General features: G+C 40.7%; 1 protein-coding gene across 1 annotated transcript in view; it reads right to left on the reverse strand.

The window, feature by feature from the left end:
* Positions 1 to 15,634, reverse strand: part of LOC140236478 (uncharacterized) — a 139,594-nt gene that overhangs the window by 74,160 nt on the left and 49,800 nt on the right. The gene's annotated exons all lie outside the window — the stretch shown is intronic.

A 15,634-nucleotide genomic window follows, 5' to 3' on the forward strand; every position in this document is an offset into this window, starting at 1 on the left:
AATGTGAAATGGACACCTTCTTCATGCAGCAGCATAAAGGAAAAGAGGAAAAAATCCATAAGTCATATGTGCAGAAGCCATTGGTTGGTTTTAAGTCCCAGTTGGGCAGGTTAAGGGCAATGATGCAATCACTGCCTCATAAAAGTGGCTCTTCACAAATTGCATACATACAAACACAGCCAAAGTAATTGTACAAATGTGATGCGCTCCGTCGGAATGAGTCAAAAGTCGCAAAAAATGAAATCGTAGTTAAGCCTATATGTCAATTCTACAGACTTTAAGCTTTACACTGATATGTAATACAACTCATTCGACATCCCTATAGATCATAAAAACGAATATTCGCTACGCTTATGATGTCAGTCCATTTTCTAAATAACGGAGAAAATCGCTCTCAGAGTTCAGGCTATGTTCAAGCTCACAACCTGTTTCTTTCACGGGACGAAACAATACAACAGTCGTGCTTAGCGACGGTGTTTACGCTCCATCGCACGCACTACCGTATAAGACGATAGCTTGGGTGTGTAAGATAATTAACCAATCGCAGAACAGGTCTATCATTAACGATTCTGACCAATACGGCAGCCCAAATGTAAACTTCGGCGCGTTTGTGTCCGTGCCGCTGCCGCCGCACGAATGAGTCGGTACGCGTTGTGTGTCGGCTGCGTTGTAGTTTGCAGCAAGTTTTTAACTCACAAACAATAGGAAACAGTGGAAAGAAAAAAAGGCACTCAATGCGTATTACGAGAAGCGTCTTTTAGCGAGGGCGTTGATCGCTTCCATTCTCCTCCTATGTTGTTGTCAATGGAAACTAAAGAGGATGCGTTTAGCAAGTACCAATACCTAAATAGAACCTGAGAACCTATTGTAGGCGGGGGTTCAAAAGACAGCATCAGTAGAAAAAGTCAATGAAGTTAATTAACGATAGTCGTCTTTTGAGATTGTGTTCTTTGCGTGTACTAAAAACCCTCAAATTATGCACATGGTCGTAAGGTTGCAGAGCATCAAAGACTGCTTTTGCGTCTGTTCCGCTGCAGCTGTATACAGCCGTAACATTCTGAATTCCCGCCATATTAGGCACATTTCCTTTATAGGCGTTGCGTGCACAGTAATTATCGCTCATCACGCTTGCCAATGCTGCACATTATATACGTATCAGAAGCAAAGGTTGATTGAGGCTTAACAGCTTCACGTTGGGTTTATATTGATTGTATCATAAATATACATGTACTTCTTATTCTCAGTCAGTTTTGTAATACCAGAGCATATAAAGAACCATTAACTTGTAGCTTAAGCTTATTTTTTTTTTTTTTTTACATCACATTATTGCAGTTACAATCCTCCTGCATTTGAGAAGTGGAGTATAGATAATTATACTGACAAATATTCGGAATTAATACTTAGGCCTTCCTCACTTCGTTTTGTATTCACAAACCTTATTAGAAAAAATGATTGCTTGATTACTTTCGGGTAAAGGAACCACCGGAAAAGGAATCGCATTTAATTTTCTTGTTAACGAACCTTCAGAATAATCAATTGTATTAACCCCCCCCCCCAAGAAAAAAAAAAAGCATTTCAATGTCATGTGTTGTCAATAGTGATAAAAGACCCGTTTTTATTTCGTAGCGTGTCTCAGCACTCCTGTGCTTATTTTTAAGGATGTGCCTCTCTTTATGATTGCGATTGATGTTCAACTATTTCTTTCCCGCAAGTTTGAAAAGGAAGAAGCTAAAATTCAGGCCAGGAGACGAGTTTTCTTCCATGAGATACAATCATTAAGACATACATTTATTCCCAAAAGTTGTGTGATTTCTTAGGTGCTAAAGAATTGTGTCCATTACATGAATCAGGCACTATACAAAACGGTTGAAATCTGATGAAAGTCGAACTTCGTTTTTTTTTTTTTTTTTAAATTTCATTTCCATTTCAAGCGGGGATAGACTAGGGATTAGTTTGTCTATACTGGCAGGAGACATTAGTTTTCCAGTACATACTCCGCATTTAAACAGTCGCCATATTTTCGTGGTCAGAATCAGATAATGGACACATGATATATTATAAAATTAAAATACAAAACAACGAACACGCCATATGCACAAACATTATGAACTTCAATGAATTAAACTTACCTGTGATATTCTGCATAAAAACAAGGACGCCGATTAAATAATTTGATAGAATTAATAAAACACACAGCGATATCATGCATGGCAGATCAAATCAAGTTCAATTGGTGAGAAAGCTAAATGAAGTTAAAAAGTTGACTTCTTTTCGTTTCTCTTTCAATTCATGAAAACAGAATTACATTGTATATCTATTGAAGAGGATTGTCTCTGTTGCAAACGATCGCCAAATATAGCACTGTTAGTCTTCTGTGCAAATCCGAATCCCTAAATACTTTAATTTTTGCTTGATAATGTAATAACCCTGGTTATAACTTTATAAATGACTCGCAAATTCAAAGTTTCAAACCGTATACTAAAACATTATATTGTACATGGTGTATTTCAAAAAACATTTTGAATGCGTTGTGTGTTAGCTATAGGCATTTATTAGGAAACACTGTAAAAACAAAAACAAATGCCTACTATATTTTTATTTTCCGTACGTAAAGCGCATAGAAACGTAACCAAACGTTACCAAATACAGTGAAATGCATTGTACGGCGTGGTACTATCATTAGAAGTATATCCCATTCCTTTTTACTTTTATTTGCTTGAAGCAGTCGTCAAACCATGTGTCATTTTCGTAGCGACATCACTTAGGAATTAGAATGTATGAAGATAATCGTTACTCATTTATTTTGCGCTACTATTATAGCATTTACATTTTTCAACTTATTATTGACAGTATTATGTTACTGTATGGTTACGATTACTAATGTTGGTTATAAATTCAAAAGACTGGTTTATTAATCGAACCATAAATCTAATAGCTGTTTTGAAAGTAGTTCGATACAAGTTCAAAACGCAATCGAAGTCATCGTCATAGGGGGAACTGATAGCTCTAGAAAACTTGTTTAGGCCAGTAAAGATTGCCGTATGCAATCTTTGTAGAAAGTTTTGACTTAGGCCATCTTTTGAGTATTTTGAGAAATTATATAAAGAATTATTTGTTTTGATTATGTCAAGAATTAGTTTGAACTATGAGAATAAAAAGGCGCGGTTACCCAACAATGTCGTAGTTCAATAAGACATGATGGGTAAAGTGAATTCATGACTTGACTAATCCTTACTGAATTGATGATCACTTCTGTAAACCATCAGTTAAGTCTTGTAAATGATACCTCTGTAATCATAGTCAAAATTCTTTTGAGCGATGAGACGAAAACCAAAAAACAAAATGCCATGTATCATCGCTCGAGATTCCAACAATTGACGTCACCCGACCAACAATAAGTGACGAATCAAATGGAACATTATGTTGTGGGATAGATGTTGTGGGTAACTGTGTTATGATTTTTAAATGTTGCGAGTAATTGTTTTAAAAAAAAGAGAAAATGAGGTGAAGATCAAGAAATTAGAAAAAACACGTAAATGCAGGCGATCGTGTTTGATTATCAAAGTAAGAGATTACAATCGACCATGTGGATGTATATGATTGCCTTATTTACATGTCTGATTTCTGTAAACTATGTTATATTTAAATTTAAGTTCCCTTCCCTCCTTGATAAAAGTTGTGTTGGGTTTTCGCTATAGGCATTTATTAGGAAACTCTGTAAAAATGACAACAAATGCCTACTATACATCAAGAGATGGTATACATGAAACACAAAAATTCTGTACGTTCTGATATAATGCAACTGCTTGTGTGTTTGTTTGTTTGTTTGTTTGTTTTGAATTACCATGGTCTTTGTCGGGGGAAAGATGAAGAAAGATACATTGTAGTAGAGTGTATCACTCTCAAATCCGGATGATTGCGATAAGTGTGTATCCCCGCCCTTTCTATACAGGTAAACGATTTAAGCTTGGTATGCTATTATAAAAGCCTGGTCTCACGCAGAAGAACTGATTCCGCGATAACTTTTAACCTTTCATAAAATTCACGTTTTAAGATAGTAACGATAGCTTGTAGGAGATAAAGTAAGTTAGCGTCCCTGACTGTGGTTCTGAACACAAAAGGGGACTGAAAAAATCTTTTACAAATTAGCAGACATAATGCCGATCCTCCAACACTGTTGCTCCATTCCGTCACTGATTCTGCTATCAATGGCGAAGAAAGAATACTGGTTGCGTGATTATCCACCCCTTGATAGCAGGAAGTTTACCTTTCATTGTTTAAGGCTTCGTTGATGCGGGGTTTATTCGGATACAAGGCGTGAACAGTGTCGTCCGAGTTCTTTCATTCGGAATTCCTCAGAATACGCAATTCAATGGGCAATTAGCGCTGCTACTTCGCAAAGCTGTTAGCCAAATTCTTTGCAGACTTGACCTCTCACATGTCAGCTACACGCAATACACGACAAACAGCTATCATTACAAACATTTTGATTAAAAAACAGAACAAAATGAAGAAGCACACTTTTGAGCAGCGACACAGCTTTCTGTCACTTTCTCAAATAGGTCCTACTTCTAAAAAATACACAGATGACAAGAGTCAGAATATCCTCCAAAGGGAACACGAGCTATTTGGGCATTAATAATGTTTGTCTTCCGATTTCCCTCCATACCGTCACGGCCCAAACCATCATAAGAAATAGGGCAATAAGTTTTATTAACCAGGGAAATAATAGTACGCATTACATACATTTGGCGAGTTCATAAAATTGTCGAGTTCATAAAAACGAGAATAATTGACAACTTAGGCCCTACTTTATCTCCAAAGATGAACTTTAAACAGCAAGTCACATACCAGGGAACGAAAGTTATGATTATTTGAATGAATTCATTAATGAGGCCAATAACCGTTGTAAAAGTACACACAGGCATAAAGAGGTTTCAAGTTCGATATGTTATCATGTATTAGCTCATTGATAAAGTATCACAAATTTTGCGTGATCGTTCGTTGGAATTAATTTTTTCAGCGCGATTTGTGCGTCACATCAATCACCACTTCATGAAATGTGGTGCATGTATCAAACGAAACTCGCTGGTCATGCAATCGATAGCCTTGGTCAGCTCACTATTATTGCGTAATTCTAAAGCCCTCGCCGCTCAATAGAGGGAGCTGGTGAGATGTAGACAAATATTTTGGAATAATAATTTAAATACGATTTGAATAGTATGTGACAGGAATGTATGGTTAGGGTGTGAGCAGTGAGAGTGAACAGTTGCATTTGAGGCTTGCTGGCGAGAAGGTGCGCAGACGGGTTGACAAGCCAAGAACAGGGCCTGAGCATCATTGCATTTAATTCGGCTGCGTCACTTGGTGCATTCCCCGTAGACACCGCTGGCCGTCACTCAAAAAGGAAAAGGGACCGAGAAGCTGTAAGTTTTGCAGAATTTGGTATTGTTACTCAATTTAGCACCCAGTAGGAAAGAAATCCTTTTTTGTAAATCGATTAGAATAGTAGTAAAGAAATGTTAATGTTAAAGAGTATAAAGCAAATACATTACATGAGGTTCTCGAAATATAGCTTGAAATGATGCTTGTTTTTGTGTACGCAATGAGCCAAAATATTTAAGCCAGAAGGAGAACTGGTTTGGTAACAAGAGGGTTAGGTTATTTGTATTACGCCAAAAATGAGATTGTTTGAGTAAAAGAAATAGCAATTAGATTTTAATCCTGAACGATGAGTTTTGGTTGTTGGTGTAATTGCTACGACATTTTTTTTCTGATAATTGTAATAATTATGATATTAAATAAAGACAGAATAAACTGACCAGAAAGAATATAAATTATTAGTGGAAAAGTGAGCAAAGAAAATGGGATTCCATCGGGATTCGAACCCGAGACCTCCGGATTGCTAGACCGGTGCTCTACCGACTGAGCTATAGAAAGCCCTAGTGCAGTGTTCGTCCCAGAAACCCTTAATTCTCAATGCTCGGGTGGTCAGAAGCTATAGCACTAATAATTTATATTCTTTCTGGTCAGTTTATTCTGTCTTTATTTGTTACAAACTCAAAAAGCTGCATCACTTCGGTGATCCCTCGCATTTATCCCCAAGTTGAATTATCCTTCGGGTTTATGCCAGGTTCAAGTGTGTGCGTGTGTGTTACACACAAACACACTGCTATAGCTTCTGACCACCCGAGCATTGAGAATTAAGGGTTTCTGGGACGAACACTGCACTAGGGCTTTCTATAGCTCAGTCGGTAGAGCACCGGTCTAGCAATCCGGAGGTCTCGGGTTCGAATCCCGATGGAATCCCATTTTCTTTGCTCACTTTTCCACTAATAATTATGATATTAGTAATATTATCGATTTGTGTTGATACACATATCTACGCCAAGGACGATATGTATGAGGATCGATAAAGCGTAGCTGTGAATCGATTCAGACACTGAAATTAATGGTAAGAGAAAGTATGTCTTCTCTGAAATTCGGATATGAATGTTAGAACGACGAGAGATACAGTGTAAAGAGCATATATGCAAAGTTAGTAGAAGCAGCTAGAAAAGAGTGAGTTTTTACGGGAGAGATTGGTATTGTTTGGTAGATTAATTCTATCGCTGGACAGTGATAACTGTCCCATTAATAGTGTGAATTTTAACTACTCGCAGAGGTTCAATAAGACGAATATTCCTATGCTTATGCATTTTGTTGTATGGCAATTTATTGCAACAGAACCGAAATGTGCCATAAGCTTTTGTATTCTTTTGTAAGAAAGGTCAAAATGAACATGAAAGAAGAAAGTGATGTGTTAATAAGCTGAGAATGTTCGGATACACTTGTACCTTAACACAGCTCTGCAATGGTGAGCACACATGTTATATTATAGGAGCTGAGGACTAATAGTTGGGTAGAAATTTATTTTGACAAGGGATTTGTTATATTTCTAGCTGTCCGTATCCAGGCACTGAGTATCCGGACTTGTCAGAGGACGTATCCGGAGTCGGATACCGCCCAGCCTTTGAGTCTTCGAGTAATCCCACGCCCAGCTGTGGACAGAACCCGGCAGACACACGCGAACCGGACAATACCCACGCCAATCGACCGTGTGTATCCGGCCACGCCGTGCTGCCACACCCGTATACACTTCACGCCGCGACGGACTGCAGGAACAGGCGTCAGCCACCTCGCGTGAACCGCGTATCCGACGCCAGGATCCGGCTTCGCCTGAGCAATACTGTACAGTCATCGTGCGGCTGTCGACAACGGGAAAGTGCCTTGGATATGTATAGGGGCTGTATTCATAGGGGGGTTTCATTCGTAGAACTGCATGAGCTCATATAGGGGCTCATCAGAAATTAGGATATTAGAAAACTGAAAACAATTTGTTTTTGCACAGGTATTTTTGTCTTGCCTTTTTCTTCCCGAAAAACATTTTTCTTTCGGTGACTTTGTATTGACATTCGGGAGACAACATCCCACATTGCACCGACTTTGTTTAAATAAAAGAGTCGGATGACACAATTGATTTGAAACGATAATTTGCTGTGTTCAGTTTATTATTGCGGTCGTCTTCCGAGAAACCCTTTGACAATAATTGGCGACCACGAAGGGACCTTTCGAAATAATTCTAAATTGTTAGAGGGGGTATCGGATAGGTGACACTATTGTCTCGGTAGTTTTGATTAATCTCTCCAAGGTAATAGTAATTTAATTACTACTTTGAGGATATATGTGTAATTGTAGCCTGATAATCCAGTGTATAACTTTGTGGATATTTTGATTGTGTTTCAGCTTCCACTTAGTTCTTTTCTCCGGCCTGTGCCCACGGGGAAAGCACCGTTGTTCACGCGCTGCTTTTGGAAGTGCCGGGTATATGTGTTTCCGGTGAGGCTCTGTTGGTAAGTCAATCCTATGCGAGAGTAAGAGAGGGATTGTGATGGATCTAGAAAAGTTAGCCAAGGTAGGGCAGACCTTAGGGTTAGAGGGGACAGAGTTGCAGGAGTTTATTAAGGCGGAACAGGACAAGGCGGGAGAGGCACGAGCGGAAGAACGGCAGAGGATGAAGGAAGAAAAGGAACTGACTGAACTGAAACTTAAGTTAGAACAGGCTAGGTTAGAAGAGGGAGGTAGTAACCGAGTTCAAATAAATACAGTTAGGGCACCAAAACTTCCAGCATTTCAGTGTGGGAAAGATAATCTAGATGTGTATTTACACAGGTTGGAACGGTACGCTAATGCTCAGCAATGGCCACGTGAGGTGTGGGCCATCCATTTGAGTGCTCTTTTAACAGGTAAAGCATTAGACACATACTCGAGACTGGATGACGACGAGGCACAAGACTACGACCGAGTAAAGGCCGCAGTACTCAAGCGCTACTCTCTCACTAGCGACGGCTTCAGATGGAAATTCCGTGGGGCAAAGCCGGAAACGGGAGAGACAGCAGCGCAGTTCGTGATACGGATACGGAGCTATCTCGAGAAATGGTTGGAGTTATCCGGCCTCAAGCCAACCTTCGAGGAGATGGTGCAACTGGTGCTCATCGAGCAGTTCTACAACGTCTGCTCCAAGGATATGGAGACGTTCATTAAAGAGAGACAGCCGACTGACATAGACGACTTCGTCGATATCGCTGACAGGTACATTGAGGCCCGCTCGGGATGGCATCTCGGAGGGCAGACCGGTGGTAAGTCCCGAAGTCACGTTACACCTGAATCTCGTGCTAACATTTCCACAGGTGATGCTCGACCCCAACCGGGAGGAGCAACGACTCCCCGCCCTGACGGATGCTTCATCTGCAGAAAGAAGGGGCATATCGCCAGGTATTGCAGAAGCCGAGAGACCAGGAAAGAAAAGGCTGCAGTCGGAATCCATGGTGGACAGAACCGGATCAGAACCGGAAAGCGGAGGGCAAGAAGCCCGACAGCCGCACTCCCGAAATGCGGACCGGAGAAAAGGCAGGTCGACCGGATGAGACAGATGATAGCCCGGTATCGACTAGTAAAGGCGGATCAGAGGCTAAGCGACAACTGTCAGAGTACGGTAACGCATGCTTGATAATCGATTCGTGTTTTTCCTGTGCAGAGCCAAAGTCGGATATCCTGATAGCAGATTCGGATCTGCCTGTGATAAGCATTGCGTGTGGAGAGCAGCCAGTTAGAGCTATGCCTGTGAGGAAGGGCATAGTAAACGGAACGCACGTGGACGTACTACGTGACAGCGGCTGTTAGACAGCGGTAGTGCGCACGGAATTGGTGGGAGCGGATCAGATGACCGGATCGCAACGGACATGCATCCTGATCGACGGCTCCGAGAAGCAGTTCCCAGTCGCCACAGTCATGATCGATTCTCCCTTCTTCGTTGGTGAGTTAGAAGTACTGTGCATGAATAACCCTGTGTACGATGTTATTCTGGGTAATGTTGCAGGTGTTCGGGAGCCGAACGACCCGGATAGCAGCTGGCAGGCGGATAGTGGGCTAGCCGTGGAGACTATGGCGCAGCGCTGGGAGGCATCCAAACCTCAACGAGCGATGAAGGTGCCGCGACAGGCCGATATCGCAACAGCTGATGAGTTTCGTCATGAGCAGAGCAATGATGAATCGTTGGAGAAAATTCGACAACAAGCGGAGAGTAGTGAGGTGAAGACGAGCCGAAATGGGAATCAGTCACGCTTCATTGTGAAAAGGGGCTTGCTGTATCGCGAGTTTAAAGCAGGATGCGGCGAGCGGCAGGAAGTGTCGAACCAATTAGTGGTTCCTCGCAAATATCGACATCAGATTCTGAGTCTAGCACACGAGTCGATACTCGGAGGCCATCTCGGCGCACACAAGACAACGGAGCAGATTTTGCAAAACTTCTTCTGGCCTGGCATTGGAGCAGACACAGTCAGGTACTGCAGATCCTGCGATGTGTGTCAGCGTTCTTTGCAGAAAGGGAAGGTGAGCAAAGTCCCCCTCAGAACCACGCCTCTGATAGACGAACCATTTCATCGCGTGGCAGTAGACCTTGTGGGTCTGATCGTGCCGGTGACGTCACGCGGGAACAGATACATACTGACACTCATGGACTACGCCACTCACTATCCTGAAGCAGTACCCCTTAGAAACATCGACACCACGTCAGTCGCGGAAGCATTGTTCACGATTTTCTCACGAGTAGGCTTCCCGCATGAGATGTTAACGGATCGCGGAACGCAGTTCATGTCTGACGTAATGAAGGAGGTGAGTAGACTGATGTCCATCCGCCACATCACCACCACTCCGTACCACCCGGCCTGTAATGGCCTACTGGAAAAGTTCAACGGGACCATGAAACAGATGTTGAAGAAAATGTGCGAAGAGCGTCCCCAGGATTGGGATCGGTACATTGACGCGTTGTTGTTTGCTTACAGAGAGGCTCCGCAGGCGAGTACGGGATTTGCGCCGTTTGAACTCCTGTACGGACGAGCCGTACGCGGACCTCTGATGATTGTTAAGGAGATACATGGACCGACGACAGCGCAGAGCCAGAAACAAAATCGACATATCAGTACGTCATGGATCTAAGAGAGAAACTGGAGGACACATGCAAAATGGTGCATGAACATCTGAAACAGTCCCATGACAGGTACAGGGAGCAGTACAACAGGAAGGCGAGACCCAGGTCATTCGAAGTCGGAGATGAGGTACTATTGCTGCTACCAACCGACCACAACAAGCTCTTAAATGCATTGGAAGGGCCCCTTTAAGGTAGTAGGCAAGATTGGAAAGCTCGACTACCGGATCGACCTCGGGACGAGGACGACGACGTTTCATGCCAACCTGCTCAAGCAGTATCATCGCCGCCACGACGAGGATGCAGCAGGACTGGAAAGCCACGACGGCGCTGGCGTATCCGTCATCGAGGAAGACGAGAAAGACGAGGACGTCGACGACCTCAGCCCCAAACCCACGTCGAATGAGCACCTCATCCAGACGCCGACACTCAAGCAGACGCAGACGGTAGCCGACGTAAAGTTATTAGGCAGCACTCTGTCTGGCGAGCAGAGCCGACAGCTGAGGAGAGTGATCGGAAACTTTGGCGATGCATCGAGGGAAGCGCGCCAACGGACGAGCGATGAGGTGGGCTCTCGCTCTGCAGCCGTAAATACGATTTGAATAGTATGTGACAGGAATGTATGGTTAGGGTGTGAGTGTGAAGTGAGTGAGCAGTGAGAGTGAACAGTTGCATTTGAGGCTTGCTGGCGAGAAGGTGCGCAGACGGGTTGACAAGCCAAGAACAGGGCCTGAACATCATTGCATCTAATTCGGCTGCGTCGCTTGGTGCATTCCCCGTAGACACCGCTGGCCGTCACTCAAAAAGAAAAAAGGGACCGAGAAGCTGTAAGTTTTGCAGAATTTGGTATTGTTACTCAATTTAGCATCCAGTAGGAAAGAAATCCTTTTTTGTAATCGATTAGAATAGTAGTAAAGAAATGTTAATGTTAAAGAGTATAAAGCAAATACATTACGTGAGGTTCTCGAAATATAGCTTGAAATGATGCTTGTTTTTGTGTACGCAATGAGCCAAAATATTTAAGCCAGAAGGAGAACTGGTTTGGTAACAAGAGGGTTAGGTTATTTGTATTACGCCATGAGATTGTTTGAGTAAAAGAAATAGCAATTAGATTTTAATCCTGAACGATGAGTTTTGGTTGTTGGTGTAAATGCTACATTTTTTTCTGATAATTGTAATAATTACGATATTAGTAATATTATCGATTTGTGTTGATACACATATCTACGCCAAGGACGATATGTATGAGGATCGATAAAGCGTAGCTGTGAATCGATTCAGACACAGAAATTGATGGTAAGAGGAAGTGTGTCTTCTCTGAAATTCGGATATGAATGTTAGAACGACGAGAGATACAGTGTAAAGAGCATATCGTCGGTGTTTTCACGAACCGACGCTATTTAGATTTTGGTCAAAATTTTCAAAATCGAGATATTGGTACCAAATGAAAGTGCTTTCAAAACTCTACCAAATCCCCAAATTTTAGATCACAAAATTAATTATTCATAATTTTATCAAAGAAAGAAAAAAACGACGGTACCCGAAATATCGAGAAATTGAGAAAAAGGGGTTTCACGAACCGACGCAGGAAAGATACGCCGGTTAGTGAACCCCGAATTGCTATGGTGAAGAGCAATGCGGGTTTTACGAACCGTCGCGGCTGCATTATTTTGAGCTTTGTTCAACTTACTGGCCTAGAATTAGGTTTTGGCCCTAATCCAGATCTCAGAGTGAGAACCAAACCTTCTGAAAGATGAATGACGGCCTAAGCCAGCCCACTGTCCACAAGTGAAGTGAATGGTAAGCTATAATCTTATTAAAATCATGCTGAAAATAACAGTTTTAGTTGGACTACCATAACCATTAATTACGGTAGAGTGTAGTCCCATGTATTCAATCGCGTGATGCTTATGAAGCCTAGTCTGTAAACGCCATCCAATTTCAAATTAGATCCCAAATCATATTATTTATAGTTTCTTTTCAACTTATGTCGTTACTTCTGAGACTATTGAGTACTGTAGTCGTAACGTCTGTGTGCAAGACATGCAAGATGTCAAAGTCTTGAAGACACTCATGGCTAAGCCTTGACTTGAGTTGAAAATGAAATCATGAGATTGACAAAGTAGACCTACTAAACTAAAAAAAAAAAGTATAAAGTCTTAAAGTAAAACTCAAAGGAAGAGTAAAGAATAAAGGTAGACATGTTAGACTTTAACTTTGAAGTCTAACTATCAAGTCTAAGTTAAGACTTTACTTGTAATACCAGTTACTAAAACTAAGATCAGCTGAAGTCTAAGACCAAGTCAAATTAACACAGAGTCTATCATAGTCTAGCTATACGTTAGATCTACATCTAGACTAGTGGTAATAGTAGGTAGAGTCCACCCATTTTTTCCCCCAATTTTTACTGGTCCATTCCTGAAAAAGTTACTGGTCAGTGTCCAACAGTGATTTTTCCTGGTCAGGGACCGTCGGACCAGTGCCAGTGTGCAGCGATAGTGTAGATGTCATCTATGACAGTATGTGGTCTAGTGATACTACCTAAACACTACGAGTACTCTACAGGTTAGGTGGCTTTCCTGTACAGTGCAGTGTTATAGTATACTTGTGAATTCAGCCCTAGTACCGTACTGTGTGTAGACATGTGACATTATGTCTAACGTTAGTTCGAGTGGAGTACCTTTGAAGCACAGCGGTGGGGCCTTTTTTCCCTAAAACTTGTGAATGCGGCCCAACCAAATGGTGTTTACATATTTACGCGTGATTGATAGTGATACAGTAGCGCTGTAGATTTCCACAGCAGCCATACATAATCTTTTGTCCTTTCTTCTTTCCTTTTTTCCGTTTGTTCTTTTACCCTTTTTATTCTTGGGATCGAAGGACTTTTAAGAAATGTCCCTCGACTGATTTAACCAGGACTCTTGAGTCCTGGTAAACCTAACCGAGTAACCGTTAACGTTTGTTAGGCCTAACATGTAACAGTAACACTGACTTAGCCCTGTATTGACTTTGTCTTTGGCCGACTTACTGAGATGGCGAGTCTAACTCTTTAACGTTAGTCTAAACGTAGTCGTTAGATCTGTCAGTGTCAGTGTCACCGGTTATTGTATATGGTGCCATCTCTAATGTACGTTAACAAGTTGATGTTAGTTATCTATGTCAACTTACTGATTCAGTAATAATGGTACTGTCATTCTGTTGGATATCGCCGCAATATCATCCGTGGCGTGTTAATTTCGTGTCACAAAGACAAAAGTTGCCATGATCTAATAGTATTAGATGTCTAGATCTAGATGTAGTCTAGATCTAAGTAATATAAATTCTGTGTAACTTAAAAGTGACAGGTCTAGACTTCACTTAGCCTATAATTAGACCAGACATTTATGAGGCAAAGGCCTATTTAGTAGATCTATTCTTATTCTATTGTAACGTCAATTCCTACCAACTCGCCACGTGTTATTCCTAAGGCCAAGGACTTCCGGGTTAGTGATTTTTTTTTTTCATAAATACCAAACAGCAGACGTGTTTCATTTGCATTCTTGCACAGACTTCATGAAAATATGTGCAGTATCAAAGAAATATGATGCACATGACAATGCCAGTGTTTTATAGGTGAATGGTTAATACCTTTAAAAGCTGAATGATAATGTAGAGTCTAGGTCTAATTAAGATGTTACAGTCTCTGATAAGAAACAGGTTTGATTGTCATAGACTGTTTCCCAAATGCAGGTACATGTAGTAATATTCAGCTATTTCAATGCAATGCCTTGTTTACAAGTACATGTAGATTTATATTCATGTGAATGATAATTCAATTTCTACATGAGACTTACTAAGTGCTAAACATAATATATTGCATCAGTAAAATGTGTAAATGACGAGACAATTTGAATATGCATCAAAGACGAACAGCAGCATTTTTTGACATTCTTTGATCCTGCATAGGCCTACCATTTTGTTTTATGTTTAATATAAATAGAGCAAAATAATTTCAACTTCAGTTTTGTTGGCTGATTTTTTTTTTCTTCTCAAAATTAAAGTTGTATCTTGTACCATGATGTTTGATTTTAATCAAAAGTTCTTAATTTCTTTCTTTTCTTTCAGATGACTGGTGCCATGTAGTAGCGAAGAACTGGACTGTCTCAGAAAAGAAACGGAAAAGTACAAGATCGTGTACATCATCAACGGATGTGAATACAATGGTAATGTAGAGTCTAGGTCTAATTAAAGGCATAATTTACCATTTGCAGATGAAAACATTAGTGCTTTAGAATAGTTCTAAAATGTGAGTTAGGGATAGAAACAACCACTGTCAAAATCTGAATCCGTATAATCGATGTTAAGTGTTGTTAAATACATAAAATGTGAACAATAGTTATAATAAAAATGTTTCCAGACTAAACCGTATACAGTTACGGTTTACTGAGAAAAACCCTGATATCTCCTTATATTTTAGGATTTATTGCAAATATTTCATATGGTAGGATGTTTTATGATACAACAGACCTACACATATGCATGAAATGTGATATCTTGAACATTTTTGAAATCACTGCTCCCAAAGGTAAACTGGACCTTTAAGATGTTAAAGTCTCTGATAATAACCAAGTTTGATTGTCGTAGACTGTTTCCCAAATGCAGTTAGTAATATTCAGCTTTTTCAAAGCAATGCTTTGTTTACAAGGACATGAAGATTTATTCATGTGAATAATAATTTAATTTCTACATGAGACTTACTAAGTGCTAGACATAAGATCTTGCATCATTGAAATATGTAAAAGGCGAGACAATTTGAATATGCATCAAAGACGAACAGCAGTATTTTTTTGACATTCTTTGATCCTGTATACCATTTTGTTTTATGTTTAATATAAATAGAGCAAAATGATTACAACTACAGTTTATTTGGCTGATTCCTTTTTCTCAAAATGAAAGTTGTATCTTGTATCACGATGTTTGATTTTAATCGAAAGTTCTTAATTTCTGTCTTTTCTTTCAGATGACTGATGCCATGCAGTAGCGAAGAGCTGGACTGTTTCAGAGAAGAAAAAAAAAGTACAGCATCGTGCTGATCATCAAGGAATGTGAATACAATGGCTTAGGAAAGAG

Source organism: Diadema setosum, chromosome 13 (genome assembly GCF_964275005.1).
Source record: "Diadema setosum chromosome 13, eeDiaSeto1, whole genome shotgun sequence".
NCBI lineage: Eukaryota > Metazoa > Echinodermata > Echinoidea > Diadematoida > Diadematidae > Diadema > Diadema setosum.